A 25,026-nucleotide genomic window follows, 5' to 3' on the forward strand; every position below is an offset into this window, starting at 1 on the left:
GCGGGTTTAGTGCTCCTGTCCTAAAAACTCCTCGTCCTCTCTCTTCTCACACAATAAAATAATTTCATTTCAGATCAACATTTCAAGTCCACTTATACTTGGAAAGTAGCAGTCTGACTATCAAAGAAAATATATTTTTTTTTCAGAGGTAAAAATATAAAAAAAGATGAATTGCCTTATTTAAAGAGAAAATATTTAACAAGGTGATATGTATAATTATAGGTCAGATGTTGCAAAAAAAGAAAAAATTAAGTATTAGTCAGGTAAAGTATCCTTTAGTTAACGCTTCATCTTTTAATAGTTCATCATTTTAAAAACAGATTCAGATATGTGTATCCTAACTCAAATATGTCAGTATATTAACATGACATATAATTTAATGACATAAAAGCGTCGTCAGGTAGTATGTCACCAAAATACCACCTATACATCTTGTAACGCCATTTGCCACAATTTTGCTACATTATTTATTTATATATTAATAAAATACAGTAAAGTTCTGGCAGCTGCCATTTTGATTTTTACCATCAATTTAAAAGAAAGAAAAATTAAATCTACAGTTAGTAATTTTTATGTTTTATTATACAGGGCATCTGTTGTTTTGGGTCAGGGTTAGTAATAAGTTTGAGCATGCAAACTAACACTTGCAAGCGCTGTACTGCTCCTCGATGAGAATGAACTTCGCATCCCGAATGAAAACGTAAAACAGAGCCAAACCCATGAGCTGCTTACAGTCGCTATCAGCCAGAGACACGATGATGACGACGAGCTTGTGAAAGTCATTCATCAGGGCTCGGCGTTAGTCATGGATGACCCTTCATTTATCACTGATCCGGTGCTGGATACAGACACATAGCACACTGATTGGACGCAGCGGGGGGACCAGTAGCGCCGAGCCACATCCAGAGTTGAGGAAACACACTCTTGCGCGAATTATCCGTAGCCTCCTCTCGCAGCGCTTTCAGGTAGACATGCTCGCGCGCATTCCCGGCTTTGTTGTATGTCTGTGAGGAACCGGCGGCAGCTCGTTTAACTCCGTATCTCGGTGTTCCTGGACTGTGGCGGCTGATATTCGGCATTTACGCACATGTGCGCTGGACACATCGATCACCCCCGACCAATCTCCTCCGTTTGCTCTTGCTTTTCAGAGAGGAGAGAGAAACATCTATCTATCAACATCTGAGTGACTCTCGCGCTCTCCGGACTATCGTTTGGACTGCAGTTGCTGTTTGAAGCGAGTGAGGAGGACTTGTTTTGCGAGAAACACCTCTCTGTTTTGTCTTTCCACGAAGTTGACCGTCGTTTAGTGAAGTTTTGTCAATGGGATGCTGAAACACATCAACAGCAGGTAAGAACACCGATGGCCTCAGCATGCGCGAACGCTAACTTACACACTCGTTACCTTTTTTCATTTTATTTTATAGAAAACAAAACAGGTCAAGGCAGGGTAATTTTAATTTTATTTTCTCCCCTTAAATCGTTCTTTATTTTTATTTTATTATTATTGTTGTGAGATAAAAATCAAACAAAACAAACCGACAAAACAAACAGACAAAAAAAACATCACATCATTAATGAAAAAAATGCATTACTTCCAGAATGTATAGCTTAGATAAGCACATGTTGAAGTAAATCATAGTAAAGACACACAGCTTGTAAATGTGTTCACGTGCGGTGCTTGTAAGCTTCACTGTACATTAATAAGAGCACACATAGTTTCACCGTCGTTTTAATAACTTAATCCACTTGACTTTTCCGTTGTCTTTCAGTGAAAAATGTGTATGTACAGCACAACAGCTTGAAATAGTTTCATATAAGAATATTTCTTAGCTCTACACTTCTGACGACTTAGTAAGCATTTCCTGTAATGACGTTAAAAATGAACAGTGTACTGCAAGAGGATGATAAAGACGTCAGATCAGTAAAATAAACATAATAGCGTTATATATAAAATAGATATAAAAATAAATAACATAAGAATGCCAGGCTATAGCTGCATCTATATAATTTATACATCACCTTTTTAATAACTTATTTTTTATTAATCTTACTGTGTAAGATTGTGTTTTACAAGCAATTATAATAATTGAAATAATAAAAATATAGTTATGAAAGTAGTTGTATTGACATTGTATCCTGTGTGAACAATATTACAACATCTCTCTGCTCAGATTACATGTTAAAGTTGTTTGTGAGTGTTTGATACAGACTTGCTTTATCTGGGGGAAACTGCTGTTTACAGTATCTACTAATTCACCTCCACATTGTGCTGAAGATGTCTTAAAAAAACTGTAAACGTTAACTTACCTTCACCTAGTCTTTTTTTTCACTACAGTTCTTCTCTCATGTTTGTTAAAGCTTTATTCTCAGCTCTGAGTGAATGCTCATTGATTGATTATAAGCATAAAAAATAAATGCTTAGTTGATGCTTATAAACAAATATTATTTCATAACAATTTTTTTTGTTTGTTTATTTTTTTGCAAGTAAAAAAAATGAGATGGTACACTTTTACAAAACACTCACTGGCAGTAGTGTTTTATTTTTTATTTTTTGGTCTGTGTTTATGTGAGTGTGTCTTCTGAGCAACTTTTTTCTTAGAGGTAAATGAAATATTTAAATATTTAATGTCAAACAAATTACAACATTTGCTTTGGTGACTTTGAGACATATTGCTTTGGTGACTTAAATGTCAGTAAGGATGTTTCCAAATTAATGGTAATGTCAAACTGATCTGTACATAAATGAGCCAAACCTCTAAAGCGCATCATGGACAGACATGCAGACTACTCAAACACTCATACACTATTCGGAAAAGCAATAAGATAAAAAAGAAGAAAAGAAAAGGTTATCTGACGTACACACACACACACACACACACACACACACACACACACACACACACACACACACACACACACTGACTGAAAACAGTGTAGAAGGGAGCATGGTACTGAGGTATCACCATGTACTGTAATTGCACTGAAAGCTGATACTGATGATAGTGATTGGTGAAAGATTCCTGGCCCATCCTAAATGGTCTTTTGTTTAAATGTTAGTGTATATTGCCCGCTAAAGTCACGGACATTAACAGACATTGTCTCCCACTGAATCATGCTCCTCGACTGGTCTCTTATGTTATATTCAGTTTTTAAATATCTATATTTAAAAACATGTTTCAATCTCCTGGTTGTTTTGACTGGTTTAGGCCTTCTACTGGGGGTTTTAGCGATTTATTTTACGGCTTTATTTTTAAGCATGTATCTGTTTCTGTTAATTAGCGTTCTCTAGTTTAGGTCAGTAAGGTCGATTTGTAATCTGTGACAGAGAGTCAATCATTTATATAAGTTTCTAATATTTGAGATGCAAATATAGGCGTTTTGTGTAAATTAGATGTTACTCATATAATAAATTATATATTATAATTATATAATAAACCATTTTTGTATGAATAGATGTTCTTGCCTATGCATGTTTTACTTATTTTTCTTATTATTTCTTTGGAACATTAGAAAATGCATTTACAAGGATACCTATGTATTATGGACAGCGTACGTAATAAAACGAGGAGAGATTTAGCATTGATTGTGTGTGTGTGTGTGTGTGTGTGTGTGTGTGTGTGTGTTTGTGCATGCTGAGAGACCTTTGACTAATCTGAAGTGTAGCCGAAATCAATGTTTGATGTTGCCTTGAACTTGGCCTTTGTTCACTTGAGAGACAGGGAGGGGGTAAAGAAACAGACAACAGAAAAACTTAGGCTGATTTTATTATTTCACATTAAAGTTGGAGTGATTGATAGGAGCACTTTCAAACTCTGAAGTGTCATTTATATCATGACAGAAAGAGCTTCTTTTTTTTTTTTTTTAAGACCCGTGGAAGGCCGCAGCGTGTGGGATGGAGAGAGTCTGCACATGTTTGATCTCACATCAAATAAAGGAGCAAGAAGGCACCATTTGTTACTGTAATGATGCTAATATGGTCACATATAGTGGCCCTCTTTCCCTCATAAAGGCCAGTACAGATGTTATTGGCTGGGGGTTGTCATGATAATGGGATTCACAGAGGCTGGATTGATTGACAGAACCTGTCCAGTGCGGCCAGATGTTTTATTATCTCCTTGTTGCCTCTGCTTTCACACCTGCTTAAAAGTCAGCATACATATCATTTCATTATTCAAAGCCCAATTAGTCTGTGGCTTCGTTTTAATCATTCCTTGTCAATTGGAGGCATGACAGCTAATTGCAGAAACACTTATTTTCATGTAATTTCATTTTCAGACTCTAACATGATTAATAATCATCAGGAGCACAATGATAGGGAACAGATAAATAGGCATTGTTGTTTTGTGTTTGTGCATGTGAAAGTGACTTACTTTCTGATGGTATAGGGCTGATTCTCCAGCTTGCAATGCATGAACAATTGGGAGTCGACATTGCATGTACACACACACACACACCAATGAGGCCTGAATTGCATGTAACATTTGGAGCAGGCTCATTGCTGCCCAGCCATGCTTAAAGATGAAGACACTGGTGTTTTTGCCTGCAACCCAACACCAACTCAAAGCTCACTGACTTGAGTGCACATGCCAAATGACAACCGGAGAACCGCGGGCCTCGTGCCTCTTACGATGTTCTTTTGTGTGCTTGCTATATAGGTGCATTGTAACGTATCAGGAAGAGAGGTGTGGAAGCAAATAATGTTTGTGACTTGCGTGACCGGATGGAATGTTTTGCGCGACCTATGCAAGGCTTAATTAAAACATCACGAGGCAACTCGAACGTATTGATGTGCCACTGTTGTGCTGCTTAATTGACACTTTGAGGGATGCACTTTCACTCGTCTGGTAACGGTTGAATTGTGCTAATATTTCAGAGAAGAAAGGAATTGTCTGTGTTTAAAACCCATCCCCTTGACCTGGACTCTTTAATGCAAAGCCTTTTCTTTTAAGTCTGTCACTCTGATTTATGCTCAACTCCTCAATGCATTGAAAACGCAGAGAATACTTCAAATAGGATTATACACAGGCGCACACACGGATGCACACTTTGGTTGGAATCCACTCTTTAGAGCCGGCCAAAGCTGTAAATAGTTTTTAAATGGTAAAACGGATTGTGAACTGTCTAATAATGCCATTACAGACAAACAAAACAAATCCAGTCTCATGGAATCTACCAAAGCATTGTTAGGGGAGAGTGACGCTACTGTACTGGACACCTTTTCTCGTTGTCGTCTCCCAACAGACAATGTTGACTTGCCAGCAGAGTGTTCAGTAGATGGTGGCTGCTTGTGTTTGCTGGGAATTTGAGGAGAGAGGCACGGATACCAGGAAATAAGAGGTTTCAGTTTGTGTCAGAACAGCTGGACAATGAGGGAATGCATTTTTCAACGTTCAGTAGGGTTTTGTGTTTGTGTGTCTCTAGGTCGCTGTACTTGGCTGATCTTTTTATTTTTCAGAGGAGTGAAAGCCGCTTGCAGGTCACAGCCTTCCAGAAATTCTTTTTTCTCCCCCGCTTTTATAGAGAAAGAGTGGCAAATGACCTCTCCCTGTGAGCCGCTATGAAAAATTCATGGTCTCCTCCCTCTTCGAGCCATTATGTCAACATCTAAAAATACTTTATTTCACACTGGCGCCTGTGTGATGGTCAATGATAAACAAACTGCAAAAACCACCAGCTCGAGCTGGCAACACTTTGGGATTGGCAAATAAATAAATAAAACTTTCCAGTTGCATCAAAAAAGTTGGACCGATCTGGTGTGTTACATGCAAGCGTATGTCTTTTTGGTGAAATATGCAGTGCGACCAGTGCGGAAGACAAAGATTGTGTGAATTCTGTCGAGTGTGAAACAGGGAAATAACCGGCAGCTTTTAATCAGGCTCCACCTCCAACTTTAAATCTGTTATGTTTTTTTTCCCCCTTCTTCTATCTTTTTGCCATCTTGTGAAAAGTTCATCAGATTTATATTTGACAACAGTTGTTATACAAGGCGGGTTTTGTGTTGTTATGCTTTACTATAGGATTTTCTGCCGAGTACCCTCTGCCAACTGTCGAATTATGTGTGCCAAATAAATGTATGATAGTAAAGGAAGAAAGAGGTAGTTGATTCATTGAAGTATTTCAGTCTGTTGTTGAAGGCCTTTATTTGTAGGATAATTGAGATAGGAAGATAAGGATCAAAATGTGACAAGCTGGAGTCACATTCAGATGCCTGACATTTTTTTAAACACTTAACCTTCATGTTGTCTTATAGTTTATGAACTTATATAATGTGCCTTTAACACATGTGACTATTGTATGAAACACCTGCATTTTAGTTAACTGTGGAATTCACATTAAATAACTTTCCTTTTTTGACAAGAACATTTCATTCATCCACTTTACATTCCTTGACATTATTACAGCTTTTTCTTAGATTATCTCATATTGATTTAGTTCAAAAATGATGCCCAGTATTTATATATGTATATATATTGTACTGTTTAAAAGTTGGGACCAAGTAAGATTATTTTATGTTTTATAAATAAGTCTCTTAAGTTTACCAAGGCTGTATTAATTTGTTCATTATACAGAATAATAACATTGTGAAATATTATTAATATGTTTCAATTTTATATTAATATATTTTAAAATGGAATGTATTACTGGAATGGCAATTATTCCAGTCTTCAGCAAGATCCTTCAGAAATCATTTTAATTGTTCAAATAAAATGTCTTGGCTTTGTCAATGTTAAAAACAATTTTGCCGCTTAATATTGTTTGTGGAAAACATGATTTCTTTTTTCTTCTTGAGAATTTTTTTGTTGAATAGGAGGAAATATTTTGTAACATTTTTATTACTGTCACTGATCAACTGAACTCATCCTTGCTGAATAAAAGTACTACTGTAATATTTCAAATAAATCGTACTGCGCACGTGTGTGTGTGTGTGTGTGTGTGTGTGTGTGTGTGTGTGTGTGTGTGCATGTCTGTCTTTTTTAGTTCTTTTATAGTTCTTATTTTTTTCCACAAGGTTAGAAATTCATTTCGTGAAGCACTTGTCCTCTCCTATGACTAAATGCGTGTCCTAGTCCTCTGCTCCGTTTGTATGTACCTGTGCGTCCTCCGTGGAGCGCCGACTTCGGATTGGCTGACGGCATACCTGGCGTCAGACACTTTTATAGAGTAGGACAGGTCAGTCATCTGTGTGTCCGTACCTTACGACGCTTCACCTTTTAAGTTCTCACACGCTCCACTCCGCTGCAGCAGGACTTCCCATCACAGGCGGTCTACTTCTTCAATGACTTCCTTTAAGACCCTAATTCATTGGATTCAAGAGCCAGGTATGCTTTGTACTCCATTTTTGCAGCTTATCATGATTGTATGGCCTTTACTAATAAATATGTCATCCGTTTAGACTGTAAAGATTTAATAATGTAACATTTGCAGTTTAAAATACTTTACATTTAAAGATGTAATGCAATGCCTTTAGTTATAATTTACCAGGCAATAAATGATTGAAGGCAAAATACTTATTTGAGCAAGTCAGCGGTCATAGTTCACCAAGCGCCAGATGCTGGGATATTTTATACTTCATTGTTCCCATTTTGTTCTCATGTGTCATCCAGTATCTTGTTGGGCATCCATATTTTATGAATGCCGCAGTAAATAAAATGGAGGGCACTGTGTGTAAGAGTGTGAGGATGTTCGAGGGAGGGATGTAAACATGAACTGTGCTCTCCCGTGGCGGAAGAGGGGTTCGCGCAAAGGTCTTTCTGGGTCTTGGTGAGGCCATCAGTCTTTCCTTTTGTCACTGATACAGCCAATCCAACCCCCCCCCCACCACAACTCCTTTCGGCTTTTTTGGAGAGGATTCAGCTTTCCTGCGGGCGCAGCTTTGTGACCAGCATGGCCAGCCCCACGTAACCTTTTAAGTCCAGCTGCAGCGTTCCACGGCAGATATGTTCATTAAGGAGAGGAGCAAGGCTTTTGTCTCCCCCGTCAGTAGAGACTGTGGGCAAGCAGGGTTTTTATTCAAATAACCACCCACTTGATCTCACAGCAGCTCAGGTGGAAAGATTGTGCCGATTTAAATGTGTTTTTCCCCAGCTTTGTCATTTATGGTAAAATTATAACCATTTTAAATGTATAAAAAATGAAATATATATATATATATATATATTTAAATTATCACTTGCTTCCTCTGCATCATTCCTTTCTCCAGTCTCCCTCCAGCTGGACCGTTTCTTTTGTAGACGATGGAGAAATTTATCTTGCGAAATGTTGCCTGAAAGTGCTCGGTGCACCGTAATTTACCACATAATTTATTAGCTCCTTTTGCGTTTTTGTTTTTTTTCTTGGAGCGTGAGGTCCAGAAATTGAAACAGAACAGTCCTCTTGATAGCTTTCTTTGGATTAAGATCATGGAGGTGGAGAGGCCAGGATGAGGGATTCGTCTTTCTAATGGCAGTGATGAAATTTTTTGCCACTGTAATTTATGTGTGTTTCAACATAAGTTTATGAGCACTTACTTTTGGAATGCAGTAACCCCCTTATCCCATTAGTTTCAGCTTTACAGGAAGGCCCACTCAATATTGCTTTAAATACCATATGAAAACCACCAAATTATAGAATTATATTTTCCCCTAAGTGAGGAGGTAAAAGGGGCCGTCATATATAATTCATGCTGAAAGATTTCTGTAAAAAAGGCGTTAGAATGAATGCGAAGAACATGAGAGGTTGACTGCCTGCTTGTAGGCTACAGAACATGGCAGGTAGTGTCTCCGGCCAATCAGATCCTTTGGCTCTCTATACGAGAGGAGGGGGTGAGAGACACATGAAAGACATAATGAAGGTTAGTGAAATGGAGAGCAATACATCTTGCACATTGAGCTCGCTACTTGTTAAAGCGACAGGGCCTAACCAGAAAGGAATTTGCTTGATGGATGAATTTTACTCGTCTAATGGATACAAGCACTTGAAAAATGAAAACATCGATCCATCCCCAAGTTTTTCCATCCCTCTAATGAGAATGGGTGTTACGAAAGATTTTGAGAGGGTAGCGGGGACAGTCTTTTGTCCAATGATTTGGAGCACATGTATCTCGGGTTTCAGTCACAGCTGAACTGCTGCTCTCTCTATTGTATATATTATAGGAGAAAGAGAGGACGCTCGATTTGTCTCTCTATTGATGTGCAAATTCAGAATGGGTTAGATATTTAGTCATTTTGCTGGAGCTTTCTTTGAACCCCGTTAGCCCCCATTCAAAGTGAAACAAAAATATAATTTTCTGCTTGTTGCTATGGACACAGTAGTTTACTCATGTTAGCTAACTTCAAAATGCGCTTTTTTTGCTTTCGAATTTGTATGGAAATTTTAGTGTTTTCATTGTCACTAGACCGGCCCTTCTTAAAGCTGCAGTCCGTAACTTTTTTTGTGTTCGTAATTTACAAAATGTATATAATAGGCCAAGTACACCATGAATCCATTTTCCAAACCATGTTTCTCGCTTGTCCTGAATCACTACGGTAGACCTATAATAAGTGGGGTTTTTTTTCAGACTATTTGGACTGGTTCGGGTAGGTACCACTGCGGAGTAGCCCAGTACCAGCGTGATTCACCACAGACATAAACGCTGTTCTGTTTATTATCCGCTAGAGCGCCAAAAGTTACTGCAGCTTTAACTAATGAGTTTCGACCCAAAAATGTCTGGCGGGTCTTTTCCTATAGGGTACCAAACTTTGATATAGCAAAATAAATAGACTTATTTAACTTGTAAAATGAAGGAGAAAACACTTCCTTTATATTTATTATTCCTAATCCTTTTTTTTTATTATTGTTTATTTTGTTGTTGTCCAATGCCATCCTTCCAGTCAAACTCTTATTTTTGCACAAATTCATCTATCACTGACCTAATGTTTCAGCTATTATGTATTAATTTATAATTTGATACATTTTCTGCAAATAATTTTGAATATTTTAAGGGCTATGCTGTTGTGATATTATGGTAATATTTATCAGGTAATAATAAAAAGTGTTAATGTTGTTGTTTTTTTATAATATATTATAATAATTATTGTATAATTATTATTATTGTTTTTTTTTACATTTTAATTTTAAATTGTATCGACTATGTGTAGCTCATGAGTTTCTAGGCACTTCTCGTAAGGTGTTATTAATGTGTAATTAAATTAATGTTTTTAATTATCATGAAAAAAAAAACTGACGTAGTGGACATATACATTATGTATATATATTTTCTTACTTTTTTAAATGGAAGGAACATTTATTTTGAGATAAGAAGCAATTAACAACAGAGTAAGGAAGATTGTATTGATCTTCTGATAGTTGCTCTGTGTTAAAAATGAAGAGAACTCAAAATGTTGTTAGTCACAATGGCTATTTATTGCAGCGGTCACAGCTTGTATTCCTTCTGTATAGTTCAAAGCGCTATATCTTTATCTGTCCCGATTGGTAGGCGATTGGCTGCAGTCACCGAGCAGACGGGGTGAGAGTGTGAGGCCATGATGATGATGGCGAGGGCGGAGAGACGTGAGATCCAGAGCTCACTGGGTGCGTGAGCAGGCCGGGCTGAATGTCACACACCTCGCCCCCTCCACACACACTTGTGTGGTGCTCTCATGGCACACTGTTAATTAATCTGTAGCTTCCAGCCAGACGGGCATAGCTCACGCAGCCAGCTGGGAGATGCTTTAGACTGGCCGTGCACTCCCTCTGATGGCTCACTCTGCTGGCACTGTCTGCCAGATTACATCAGGTGTGTGTGGGTGTGAGTCCTGCTTGTGTGGGTGTAGGTGTGTGTTTGTGTGTGTGTGCGTGTGTGTGTGTGTGTGTGTGTGTGTGTGTGTGTGTGTGTGTGTGTGTGTGTGTGTGTGTGTGTGTGTGTGTGTGTGTGTGTGTGTGTGTGTGTGTGTGAAGAAATGGAAGAAAAAGAAAAACATTGATTTCCTGGTCATTGTACAATGGCCTGGACTGAACGATCTGCTGAAGGGGAGAAATCCATTTCCTTTGGGAAGGAGAGAAAATGTTTTCTAGTCAAGTTAAGTTGCTTTCACCAAGGAAACTGAATGCAAACCTCAGAATGAATACAATATGTTACTTTGCACTTTATTTAGTCAAAATGTTTCTTTCCACGTTATGCTGAACTGGGTGATTCTGATTAGATTTTTAGCAAAAGCAGGATTTTAGGATGCATCTTAAAGCAATAAGCCGGTAGAGAAATTATTTTGCAAATGTTTTACCATGGGTAAAAGGGTTTTTTGTATGACGGAAGCAGAGTATGCTATTATTGAATTCAGATGACGTCTATGTGGCTTCATCATTGCTCATCCAATGAGATTTTAGAGTTCAAGAACAGAAGAAAATTGCAACATTACAACAGTTCATCTACAATCCATCAGATGCTACTTTAATTTAGACCCAGATTTCATAATATCTGTAAAATTTATTGTGGTTTTGAAAGTCAAATCTAAGGTGTAATAGACAGTTAACTCAAGTTTTGCATTTACGTGCACTTTAAAAGTTTGATTTCAGTCAGACTAAACTAACCATTACTACATACTACATAAACTAATAATTTGTACATTTTAAATAAAATTTGATTTCAATTCGTTGGCCCCGAAATTGGGCATCTGCTCCGAAAAACCAAGGGAACATATATAGACTTTTAAATTGACTACAATAGAAAAATTTAAATCGTGGCTCTATTATAACTGCACATGTGAACGTACTAACTGTCCCATATATGTCGTTTCACCCACATTCTTTAAATAATCAGAGGAGGTACTGGACCGCTCACTGGAGCCTTCAGCACCGTCCAGCCGTAACCCGCCTGTAACGGAGAGATAATTTCATCTGCAGGGTTCAGTGACTGCTCAGCACACTCCTCTGTCATTAATGACGGAGTCCCAGGCGAGTGAAGAGTGAAGGACAATGGGTACTACATTGAGGCAGTTGGCTTGCGACGCATTTGCATGGCACTAAGTGCATCTCAATGTAATTAAGATGGACGGCAGTAGAATGTACATTAGACTGCATCAGATACACTTTATGAGTCGAATACACTGACTGAAGCCACATACTAATAAAATGACTAGTTTTTTGACATGCCAGTCTCAACTTTCTTCTTGGACATCAATTACTGTATGTATTACAAATTAGTGTGTTTTCACACACTTGTTTTAGTTGCAAAGGTCTTGACAACATTACTTGTTTTAATTTGCATTCGTACAACAATGAAAAAAGCTGTTTTAGTATCAAGTTACTAGTTTTATTAATGTTTTGAATCAGTTATATTTAATGTTTTATCTTCATTTTATGTTCAAACTGGAGTAATTTTGTTTGTAATTTTTTTTTTATATATATATATAGTTTTATTCGTACATCAAGTTAAACTAAATTAAAATGAGAAATGCTTCTTTGGCAACTAGCTGAAAAATAAATACTACGTATATTGATGATCAGTGCTATACTGATATTGCGGATGTTTATTGTCACTTATTTATTTATTATTTATTTATTTATATAGAATTGTTTTCTTTTTCTTTTTTTTTGTAAATTTCAATGGTATTAGTTTTTGTTTCAGTTAACTATAATAATTTTGGCCTTTTTGTGCCGTACAACGATGACACGCAGGAGAGATGAACTGTCTATTTTATTTTAATAATGAAATAAAACTACAAACAGAAATTCAAAGCTTTCCTTTCAGTGTTCTGCTTCAGGCTCAAGAGTTTAACCTGACCAATTTGCAATTCAAAATGTAAAATCTAAAAAAAAAATATATATATAACAAAATGTAACACTTTTGTTTTCTCTGTACAGTTTTTTTTTAAAGACCTAGGCTGTCAGTTGATTAAAAATTAATTACAATTAAACTTGTGATTTTCTTTTGTAGTTAACATGATTAATCTAAGACAACAAAATTTGCTGAAATTGACTTCTAAATATATATCTTCATATCATAATCATCAATTTTATGTTACTGTATTGTTCAATTGAGTGGAGGAGTTGATCTACTAAAATAGGCTCTGGGTTGGTTATTCTAAAGCAGCCTAAGTGTGAAAACACTGTTGCATAAAGCGTGTACATTTTTGTCCTCTGGCTTGGCACAATCTAATGCATTAAAGAATAATTTTTGTCCATTGTTGTGTTTTCAGTGGTTGCCATGTTACATTGTTAACCAGATAATGCTTCTAACACCTGGACGAGGGTGTTGTCGAAACACTCACTTTATATTTTACCCTTAACATGCATTATTGGAGCTTTTTTTCAATACCCATCATCTCAGAGGAGTGGTTTAGGTGACTGTGTTGTATGTTGTGAGATGTAGATGTCTTCACGGAGCCTGTAAGTGAAGAGCTTTCAGCAGCCTTTCATCATTCCTGCCCTTCCCATGTGCTCGAATGGGCTTCTCCCGCACTCCCGTTGCCTCAAATGGAGTCTTCTGTTCCCCACACTTCTTTCCTGCATCTTTTCCCTTTCTCTCTCACCGTTGACATGGCGACAGCTTGTAAGCTACAGGTGCCCATGCTTGCCAGAGTGATGGTGGAAATAGACTCTTACTCAACAAGAGAAAATAACCAATTCAGCAAACTGGACTGATTTAAAAAAAAAAAAAAAAAAAAAAAAACACTTATAAACCCATGCTTGGGATTTATAGTTTTGCATCTTTTACTTAATTGGAAGTGGCTGTACTCGTGTCAGAAAAAGAGTAAAAGATTGATAGAGTGTCGTACTCAGAAACCGCTGCCCCATAGCACAGTTAAATCAGCATCTTAGAACTATTAGCACACATCTTATTGCTTAATTTGAAACACAAACAACCCTCCTCTTTCTTTTGTGGTGTTTCTCTGTCTCTCTTCACAATAAATCGAGAAACTCCTTTGGTTAAAAACCACAAGCAGCATGATATGATATGATATATGTTGTTGTCTGTCGTGCAGCGGAAGAGTCCCACGGCGCTCTAAAATATTGTTGACATCAACATTTCTGCATTTGTTCTTAATTTAGTCCCCCCCACCTTCATTCTCCCAAGTGGGCACATTGGCATTTTGAACAAAATCGGGCCTGCCACTGGTGCTCTTACGGTAGTAATTAAGATGAAGGTCTGTCATATCAGTCCTAAAAGAGTCACCACTTATCCTAATCTGTGGTGGCAAGTTTCGCAAAGTACACAAAAGTAGTTGACTTTGTTGTTTTATGTAAGTGTTATCTGCAGCCATTGAGTTTAGGTTAATTCTTAAGTTCATTCCTCATTAAGCAAACATTCCCTGCAAATGTAAAAACAGATGCTCTTTTCCAAAACCTTTCTTTCATTCTGTCGTCAAATCTTCATTAACCGACAGCAGCTTTTAAATTTGGGTGGAGAGTGGAGCATTTAAATTGTGCGTAGAACATATAACTGACGGGAGCGGCTCCGGTGGAAAACTGATAGGCTTTGAAACATACAGATGACATGCAGCTCATTTCTCCTACACTGTAAGATAGCGAAAACACACGTGAACATGTAACACATGTTAGACACATGTTTGTGCAACAGAGTGGCTCTATCTCGCACTGTATGACGTGACAGACAACTAGTTGTCCTTTTCCATTCACAGAGCCCGTGTGTTCTAAGAATGGGGTTGTGAGTCCTGCAAATTTACGGGTTTAAGTTCGGTTACAGAATGAGGTTGTCATGCATGTAAATAACCGAACTGTTTGTGAACGTAACTGTATTATACAGGACTGACAACTGTATTCTGCTGCTATGTGAATGTGGCCACAGTGGACTCACAATTGATTTCAAGAGGTTGATGGTTGCATGTTTGTAGGCTAGCAACATTATACTTTAATATATATAATCTACTGAGAAAAACAACAAAAATATATACATAAAGTTATTTGGTTTTATTTTATTTATTTATTTATTTTTAAAGATATTTTCACATTGTTAAAAATAAATGTATTTCATATAAACAGTGTTGGGGGAAGTTGCTTATTATTACAATATTGTGTTACGCTATAAAAGTGTTTTAACTGTGTTACGTATTACTTTTAATGGAAAGTAATGCATTATGTTACTCACCTGGGCTAGACTTATTTGTTTTTTAATAATAAATAAAAAAAACTCAAAAATTAAATATTTTGCAACTGTAAAGTCCCTTTCAAACCAAATGTGAAATTAATAACCCTAACAAAGTAACTTGCTTTTCTTATTTGAAAAAGTAACTCAAATCGTAAATTTAAAAGTAATGCATCACTTTACTAGTTACTTGAAAAAAAGTAATCCGATTATGTAACCAACGTTACTTGTAAAGCATTATTCAACACTGTATATAAATACTTTAATTTCAAGTAAATTATGAATCACAGTTTTCACAAAAAAAGAGGTTAAGCACTAAACCCATTTTCTACAATGATTATAATAAGAAACTTCTCTTGAGCAACAAATCATTATATTAGAATGATTTCTTGAGGATCATGTGAGGTAATTACTGCTGAACATTAAACGCAGCCATCATTTGAATAAATTACATATTAAAATAGTTTATGGTTTTATTACATTTTATATCATAATCATATTTTTATTTTATTTAACAGTTTTACCATTTTTACTGCATAAGACACTTTAAAAACATTAAGACATAGTATATGTAAATCTTTTAACTAACACTAAACTATGTTCTTTTAATGTGACTAAACTATTTTTATTATTATTATTTTTTTATTTAACTGCCAGCATAATTTTCTGACCTTTCAAAACAGTTCAGAGCAGGCTTACAATACCTTAAAATGATTCCTTTATGGGCCACTCACTAGGTTTTTGAAAAGAGCAAAATGATGTCATATACTGCCGAAACACTGTTTTTTGTATAAAACACTTAGTAACTTTGAATATCTAGGCATTGGAATCTAGAACTCACCTGTTGAATAGAGAGCTCTGATAACTGCGCTCAGGGCTATAGTTGTGTTTTCTAATCTCTTTGACCTTTAGAGGTGAGTGACAGGTAACAATTGCGAATGATTCTGGTTTTGTGAAATGTGCATAACAGATCGAATGCAACGGAACCGTCAGATCTTCACTCCGGTAAGGTCATTATTGCCCCCCTCCCCTCGCCCCGCTTTCTTTCTTTCACTTCCTGCTCATTCACCATCCCTGCCAAGCCCCTCAAATGGATGTACTCCATTATCAAAATTCAATTTTTGCCTCCATCGCTGTGGTCCTCTCGTAGCAGCGCGGGCCGTTCAACCAATCCTCCTCTCTTCCTGTCTCATGAGCATCTGTTGCAGGAGGGCAAATAGTCTTAATTGTGTTTGGTGAGAAGCGACCACTGCATGACTAATGAGCCCTACAACCCGCAGAGAAGCAGCGCTGCAGCAATCACCCCAGCATCTCCAACCCTCTGATGACTTTCCACCACAGGGACTGCAGGGTCTGGGTCATGCTGGTGGGCCAGGCATTCTGTGGTTGGGTAACTGTCTCTTGCTGTAAAAGGTCTGATGAGCAAATGTGATTACAGACTGGAGGCCCAATTGACCCCTTCTACCTAATGATGGTTCACCGTGTAGGTGTCTTTGTTCCTGTTGTAAGTTCTGTCTTGTTTGAGATATCGGTTACCACATCCACAAAATTGTTTACAGCTTCCAAACTCTTTATAAAATAATTATTTTATTTTATTTTATTTTATTATTTTGCTTTAGTTAGTGATTCCCAAATTTAACAAGAGTGTGATTTAGATCTAGAAGTTTGCCGTAAACCAAGGAAGGCAAATTAGATGCCCCCATACCTAAAAAGTGTTAAAATAGAAAATGAAAGTTAATTATCATGTTAATTTCTGTTAATTTATTTGAATGTCAGAACTATTTTTTTCTTGTAACTATTATGTAAACAGTATTCTGTGAAGAGCTAAGACAATGTCTGTGTATGGCACACTGGCCGAAGTATATTGTTTTTAATGCCATTGTTAATATTTCTCTCACATCTGTCTCATTAAATTAATAATAATTTAAAAAAATGCATGACTGATGCTAAGCCAGAAAAGTCACAACTTGTTATCAAATGGACTTGAAATTTGACACATTACTTCTCTTCTTGATTCCAGTGCAGTGATATCTAACTGCCAACAGGCATAGAGGGTTAGACGTACTGTGCAAGAAATTCTCATCAAAATTGTTTTCTTTATTCTACCCTAATTGACAGTGTCACATTCAGAATAAACAAAGAGTGAAGTAACTAAATAAAACCATTGTAGCAGAAATGACTAAATTATGTACAGTTCTGCAATTCTTTTGTCATAAGCATAGGGAGTAAGTACTGAAATAAAGATATGATAGAACAATTATTACATTTAAATCTGACATATTTAATAAAACGGTAGTCACACCTTATTTAATGTCAATTTTGAAATTATTTAATACATTTATTTCCATATTTACCACATTATATGTTTAAAGAATTCCATAAAAAAACTGCTTATTAACTTTGCTGTTTATTTAGAATATAGACAGGTTAAAAACATGACAGACAATAATGCAAAACTTATTACACTCTGTTTATATCAGTGTCTCATCTGAGAGTAATAACTGTGTGCATAAACAATCTTTTCATCAGTTGGGAAAACAAGTGATGTGACTGATATTACAGTATGCCCTTCTTCATTATTGTTACGATTATAATTGAATGATCATTGTTAGAATTTAACTGCAACTTCATTTTTAGGCATTTCTTACGGCAAATGTCGCTGTTGATAGTTTACAGAACTCATTCAGCATGTTTTTCAGTGCTCTCTGTGATCATTTGTTCAAGGGTATTTATCCAATCCTATTGAAAATAATGGTCCACTCTCTTTAATTTAATATTAAGGGCTACTGTAAATGACAAAATGAAATATTCGTATTTAAACACTTCACAGGGCAGACGTTTGTCTCCCTCTTCTCAGGCTGTCTAACATAAATGCCTCTTGTTTGCGTTTGAATAGGATTTGACCTTCAACCCTACCCTTTACTTTAAAAACGGACAAAGCAGGGCAATTAGCTGAGCGCAGCTCCGTCTTTCCCAGTGTCCTCAAGCGTCCAGCCTCCACTGAAAATCCATTAATTGCCTTCCTTTCTCATAAAGTTGTGTTGGCCCAATTGCAGAACAAACATGTTTACAATCTGGACCAATTGCACAATTCACAAATTATAGCTCTCCGTTGCCCAAGCCTTTGCCTCTGGATGGAACCGCCGACGAGTACCCATGTCCCAGTTCTCATTTGTATAGCATCGCACATAGGGTTTTATTTACCTCTGGTCTGGTGGGAAGCTCAAGGGACAGTCCACCCATATGAGCTCCCAGCTTATAGAAAGAATTGTCCATCTGTTTTGACAGGAGGGGTATAAATGATGCGTTTTACAAAGGCAAACTTAAAAGGGGTGTCCTCTGTTCTCTTTATTTATATAACAGAATCATTTATGGGAAATTGCAATTGGAACCGTTTTTCTTTTTTTTATTCTTTTTCTTTTTTTATCACAGTAGTTTTCAGTGCAGTGAGAAATTAAAACAATTTTCTCCTGCAATATTACATCATGTCGAACTTCAAAGCACACTGTCCAGAATTACAGGAAGTGATACCAGACTTCGTCCCACCGTCGAGGAAGTGGAGGTGTCACAGTGTTCCTAACACACACACATACAGTACACACACCTCAATGATAGGATGCTGCTTCCTTCACACAAGATGACCAGATGGTATCTTTAGTTTTGCTCGGTAGAGAGGGGAAATTGTGTAATATCACTCTCTCACTGGTTTTTCAACATTTGTCATTTATTGCATCTTGTGAAATGCCACAAAAAAATTTTGTGTTAGCTCAAAAACAGTTGCACCCAGACGTTTTGTGGTTGTTAATTGAGCGGGCCATTCAGAGCTTCCACTTCTATTTAGTCTGTCAGAAGTTGTTTACTTCTCCGGCCTAAACAGCCACCAAGTTGCAAACGGAAACCTCCTCATGCCTCTTTGGCTTTGCAGGGGCCAACATTTTGTGTTGACATAAGTCAAAAAAGTAGATGCGCTTGTGTGGGAGGCAGAGATTAAAATCTCACAGTGTGCCCCCCATTAAAAAAATCTTTTTTTTTTTTTCAACTGTATCGTTGCTTCCTTTCTTATTCCATTATCCTATTTAAAAAAACAACTAAACCTGTTTACTTTTATACTTTTGACAAATTCCTTATTTTTCTACCAAATCTTATTTTTGGAACTCGAACTGCATGTTTCTATTGCATTTATCCAGATATGCGCAAGGAAATACTAGAGGTAGATCTGCAATCTCTAATCTTATGTGGATTAAGGCAAGTAATTAAATTCTATAATTGTGCAGTCTTGTTCGTTTAAACACTTGTTATTGTAATAATTGGCACTGAAGTGCCTCCAAAGCCCAGGGTTTCTGTCGGAATGACACGCAGTGGGGCACTGGAAGGAGTTTTAAGTGATTCATCTACAGAGATATTTTGTCAGCTGTATAGCTTTAGTACTCACACATTCTTAAACAAGCAACAGAAAGAGTGAAAGGTTCAGGATCTATTAAAAACTCAAACACAAAAGAATTATGGTTGTGCAGGTTAAATCAGTAGAGGAGAGGACAGGGCAAAAAAAAAAAAAGTTTTTTAAAAGAACTGGGAGGTAGGGCCTCTGAGTAAGGATGGCATGAATACAGTGGAGAATAGGACTTTGCTGACAGCGTTTATGTAATTTAATCTGACCATCTGGGGGAAAATCAAACTAATTTGAAGAGCTCGGGAGGGAGAGGGAGGCAGCCTCTAATCTGCTCTCACAGCCACATTGATATTCAGGAATGCACAAGTGCCACTGAAACACCAAGCCTATAACAGCTAGACGCTCTCAACACTAAAAGCCCAGTTGGGAAAACACAAAAGATGCAAGCTGTGTTACAACAACGTTAAGGAAGAAAAAAAGTTTTTGTCTTGTTTATTTCTTTATTTATTTCTTCAAGTATAGCTGAAAGGCTACCTATATATGATATATATCCATCACTTCAATCCTTGTTTTTCCCGATCTGATAGTATTGAGATTTATTACAACAACAGATTGGTACTTTATAAAATCACTTTTTTTGTTCTGAATGTGCATTAGCTGTGGAAACTATGTCTGTTCTTCAACTTTAATGTCAAATTAATGTTAGTGTCTTAACCATTCGGAGGCATTTTAAATATTCATACAGTTGAAAACTGACTTTGTCACTTGCAAAAAAAGCAGTAATTTCATTAAAAAGAGCTGTGAAATGAAGATGAAGAAAAGCTACGAGTTTATTAAATAATTATTATAAACTGGATATAATAGCCATTAAAGTATCACTTTTAATGAACACTCATTTTATATTAATGGGCCAAAATTATATGTTGCTTAGAAACCACAAACTCTTACAAGGTAGTCATCTGTTTTAAGACTGCTCATAACTTTTTAAGTCTTTTTAAGTGCATAAAACAGATTGGTCTAATTTGTATGCAAAAAATAAGAGTGGGGAGACCTGCATAAAGCAGAGTATTTGCCATTGAGATGTTAAATGCTGAGAGATAGCTATTATAGACCTCCTTGGACACTACGTGCATGTCTTGATATCATGGGTGAAGACACTCTCTCTGACATGGCTGTCCTATGGTGTGTGTGGGTGCCCTTGCCTTTTGGCAATAGTGTGGGCGAAGTCTAATGGGAGCAGCACACGGTGGCTGACATGACAAACGGTGGGGGGCTTTCCATAACCAGGCTTGTCGTTGACGCTGAGGGCCCCACTGGCCCCTAAATGCCTTGTTACTCCTGCGGCTTTCTGTCTAAATGCTGAGGATTAATTAGCCGCACCAAAAATAGAGACGCCAAATGCAATTTTTGAAAAAAGAAAAGAGGACAGAGGAAAAAAAGCACAGAGTAGGGAGAGGATGCTTGCTGTGCACTCAAGACTTATGAGGGGGAAATGGTATCGCTTGGGGCAACGAGGGCACGGTGCTGCATGATACAAATATGAATGAATAAAAGTGAATGATAGTGCTGATAGTTTATTGCCAAATTTATCATGATAATTGTAAGATCCATATGAGTGATGATTTTTGCTGCCATCCTTGGTCTGTGGGTGGTTTTTAAATAAGTTTTTAAACCATTCTTCTATCTATCTATCTATCTATCTATCTATCTATCTATCTATCTATCTATCTATCTATCTATCTATCTATCTATCTATCTATCTATCTATCTATCTATCAGTCAGTCAGTGCTCCACACAGAGATCTGATCTGATCATCATCAGTCTGTCTGGAATGAATGCTGTCAAAAACAATGGAATAAGTTGTTTTTCTTTATCAATTAACGTATATTCTAGTAATATTCGTATATCTAAATTAAATCAACATTTGGTGTGTTTAAAGCAGCTGTTCCCCTAGGTTCACCTGCACAGATTTTTTCAGTTAGCTTTGCAGGTAGGTCTCCCGAAGCATCTTGGAGACCTTGCCACAGTTCTTCTGGATTTAGTCTGTCTCAGTTTGTTCTGTAACTTTCGTCATTCCAGACAGTCTGATGATGATCAGATCAGACTCCTTAAACAAACAAAGATCTCACTGGATTATTACAATAAATGGCAAAATGATATTTCCTACTGACACACTTCAGAAAAAGATAGAAATAACTGACTTTATATCATTTTTTAGCTGGTGAAAATACTAGTGTTCTAATAATTTTGGCCACCACTGTAAAATATTCGGACTCTGACGGTTTATTCAGAGAGTTGAGTCTATTACTTGTCCAGCTTCACTAACTCGTTTGCCCCTTTAGCGTACCCTCTGTCCATACACATATACCCCCTACCAGCAAGTCAAATGCCCATGCAGCCCTTCCCTGCCACAACCCATTACAGCACAATCATACGATCACAGACACAGCAATTTGAGCTAGCAGCATGTAGTGGAGCTGCTCTCCTCAAGTGCTTTGTGCCTTTGCAGGCCTATTGATTTTCATATCATATGGATGGGTTCATATCATCTGTGGTGAGGAGCTTCAGATATATTAGAGGTCAATGACATGGCTCATCTTTGAAGTCTCTGACCTGTGTTTGCAACATGCCATATTTTGATAGTCCTCCTGTTAGTTCGCAAAAAGGCTTATTTTATTGTTGGATGGGATGTGGAATCAGACATCCTGAACCACGTTTCTTAACCACATTAGGTGTAGTGGTTCCCCCGAGTTACATTCAGTGGGAACGAAAGCTGGTAGTAAGCAGTCAGCACTGTTCTCCAGGTCTGAAGCGGGTTAGAGTTTTCAAGAGGGTGTTTTATAATGAGAGCCGGAGAGCATATACATGTTTAATGCTGGCCTCTCTTCCCGTATTCTCCTCTCTGATAATGCTTTCCCTTACGCTAAAGAGTGACATTGAGAGGCACCCACTTCAGCGTTGTTTCAGCCCTCTGGAATGTTCTATAGATGAGGAAAGCTCCATTTAGTGGCTGGAACAGCAGCCACAGTGAGAACCTTTCAGCACGGAGAGAGAAAGGGGAGAGGCTCTTGGAGTGGTTAGTCTGCTGCCTGCTTTGCTGGAACATGCTGCATTGTCCTCCAGAGACCTTTCTTCCTCCCTCACTTTGTCCCTGTGTTCTCGAGAGTCAGGAGGGAGGAGTTTGGAGTGGTGCCCTCTCAGCAATGCACTGAGGCCCCCCATGAACCGATATGGAATCAGGGAACTTGTTTACAAGCTCCGATTGTTTGGAGGCTGCTCAGTCTCTGGGTCTGCTTGAATTTTTCTTTAAAGTGGGCTGCTCACTCCCTTCAGATACACCTGCCCCCCTTCGCATCTTCCCCTGGTGGTCCTTGGAAAGCCAGGTGTCTGGGATTGTCTCCAGTGTTTTACCTCAGCTAGCTAACAAGCTCCCCTGGCCCTGGAGGAAGGACCGCTTTCCCTACTGCCCATTCCCATAATGCTGTTTCATTATGGTCCCCACTGGAACATACGCAGCCATTCACAGAGCAAACTTCTGATGGCTTAACGACCGGTGCGGAAATGTTTTCGCCGAAAGATACTTTTTCAAGTGCCTTAATTTGAGTTTACATTCAATGCCGTTTCCTTTGGGAAACTCGCCAGCGGTCCTGTGGAAACTTTTTTCTGCCCTTAGTGTTCAATTGTATGAGACCAGCACTTTAAGCAATTATAACTTATCAAGAGAGATTTTTCTTTGTTATTATGGTTCATGCCTTTTGCTGTTTTTTTCGCAGGAAATATCGAAGCCTGACAATGCAGAGATCCATTAAAAGCGATACAGCAGGGAAATTGCACACATTGCACGATTCGAGGGCCCTAATGGTGGAAGTTATAGCTCAAATATCAATCAGTTTCTGTTTACTGAAATGGATGATTCTCTTAGCGCAAGTGACTATCCATCGCCCCATTATCCTTAATGAGCAGCTGCCAGTAGACACTTTTCCCATTTGTGATTTCTTCCTCAAGAACCCCTCTTCGTCAGCCAGCAGGACACTCCCATTTTGGAACAAGCATCCACTAGAATTAATTAGCCCCTAATGGTTTCTGTCATTTAATGCAAATGAGTTTTACAATTATCATTTTGTTATCGCTCACAGAGTGCGCCGCTGTTCGCCTTTGCCCTTTCAGTGACACCGTTACTCCATTACCACGTTTGACGCTCGTTCCTCTAGGCCGCACCATTGCGATGACTCCAGTCGTGCATCTTCCCCTGCATCAAGCAAAGCGAGCCCTGCCCCTTTTTATCTGCCTGGTCCATCGCTACAACATTCTGCTTTTTTATTTGAACCCCCATGTATCAGCTCCATTAAGGGTTCCTCGCTTGCGAAATTGACTTTCTGTTGTTTCTCTCACCGTCCCCTGTTGTTACTATCACAGAATGTATCTGCTGGTTCACGAAAATGCGTTTTGCACCCTGTCTGTTGACCATTCAGTGTCTGTTATTCAATCTTCAACAGAAGGTTTGGAGGAGGGATCCCAGCTGCTCGATGGCAGCACCCCTGCAGTAAACTATCAGATCCGTGCGAGGTCAAGCTCACAAAGCGCTCACCTCTGCTATCGGTTTCCCTCTCTACACTGCTGATGACTCTATGTGGAGGCAAATGATTCCTCTGGCTCATGCTGTTCAACTCCGCTTTCCCCTCCTTCCTGTCATACCACTTATGCATCCACCTCCAACAGGCATAAGTAAAAAATAAATAAAAACAAGGTTTGACCTTCAGTGAAGACAAAAAAGCTTTTTTTTTTTGCTATTTCTATACAAAGTTGTCATTTTCTGTCTGACTTTGAAGTTTAGCTGTGGTTGTCTGAATTTGTAAGGGGGTAATATTTTTGGTATGATATGGGAGCGAATCAGAGCTCTGTGTGACATTCCAGTCTCCCCCAACCAGAAGTCAGGGATGCTGCACAGACTGCAGTACCAGTTGTCACTTGTTGTCACTTGGAACATGACATACGGATGCTCAGGACCTGATGGCATATGTGATGCTGGCCTGCCAAAAGCATACTGGCACTTTTAGATTTTTTTTTTCTTTTTCTTTTTACACCATTAGTCACATTTTCCTCTTGGCTTGGTTAAGGCGGTCTCCTCACCCTTTTCTCTGTTTTTTCTGGTTTATCCTCATATATTTATTTTTGTTCAAACAAAAAGTATATGTTTATGATAATATATGAAATACCTTGTAATTTATTCCTTTTAGTACACTTAAATTAAAACTTGAAGCCACCATCATATTCCTTATGATGTCTTAGTTGTATATACAGCATTGTCACAGACCTGTGTTAATGTATATGATAAATGTAATACATCAGGAAACTAGATGATATAAAAAAAAAATCCTGAGTTTGATTAGCTGTTCTTCTAATTTGTTCCAATAATTCAGATGGTGTAAAAATACCAATTAACTACTGAATTTGCAGTAATAACTTTTGATTTCTCTTAAATGTTTTTATTTATTTATTTGGTGTTCATTTATTTATTTATGACTATTTAAAATTAAATAGAAAAAAAGTGTCTGGGAACACTGTGTATTTTGTTAT

General features: G+C 37.7%; 1 protein-coding gene across 6 annotated transcripts in view; it reads left to right on the forward strand.

Moving 5' to 3' along the window:
* The first annotated feature begins 690 nt into the window (after window positions 1-690).
* Window positions 691-25,026, forward strand: part of tenm3 (teneurin transmembrane protein 3) — a 289,016-nt gene continuing 264,680 nt past the window's right edge. For 3 of the 6 annotated variants that reach the window (XM_059554320.1, XM_059554321.1, XM_059554322.1), the window contains exon 1: window positions 717-1,348. The gene's annotated coding sequence lies outside the window, so the exon portion shown is untranslated. Of the gene's footprint in view, window positions 1,349-25,026 lie in introns of all 6 variants that reach the window. The other 3 variants (XM_059554325.1, XM_059554326.1, XM_059554327.1) reach the window with 3 other exon arrangements.

This window comes from Carassius carassius, chromosome 7, assembly GCF_963082965.1.
Source record: "Carassius carassius chromosome 7, fCarCar2.1, whole genome shotgun sequence".
Classification (NCBI taxonomy): domain Eukaryota; kingdom Metazoa; phylum Chordata; class Actinopteri; order Cypriniformes; family Cyprinidae; genus Carassius; species Carassius carassius.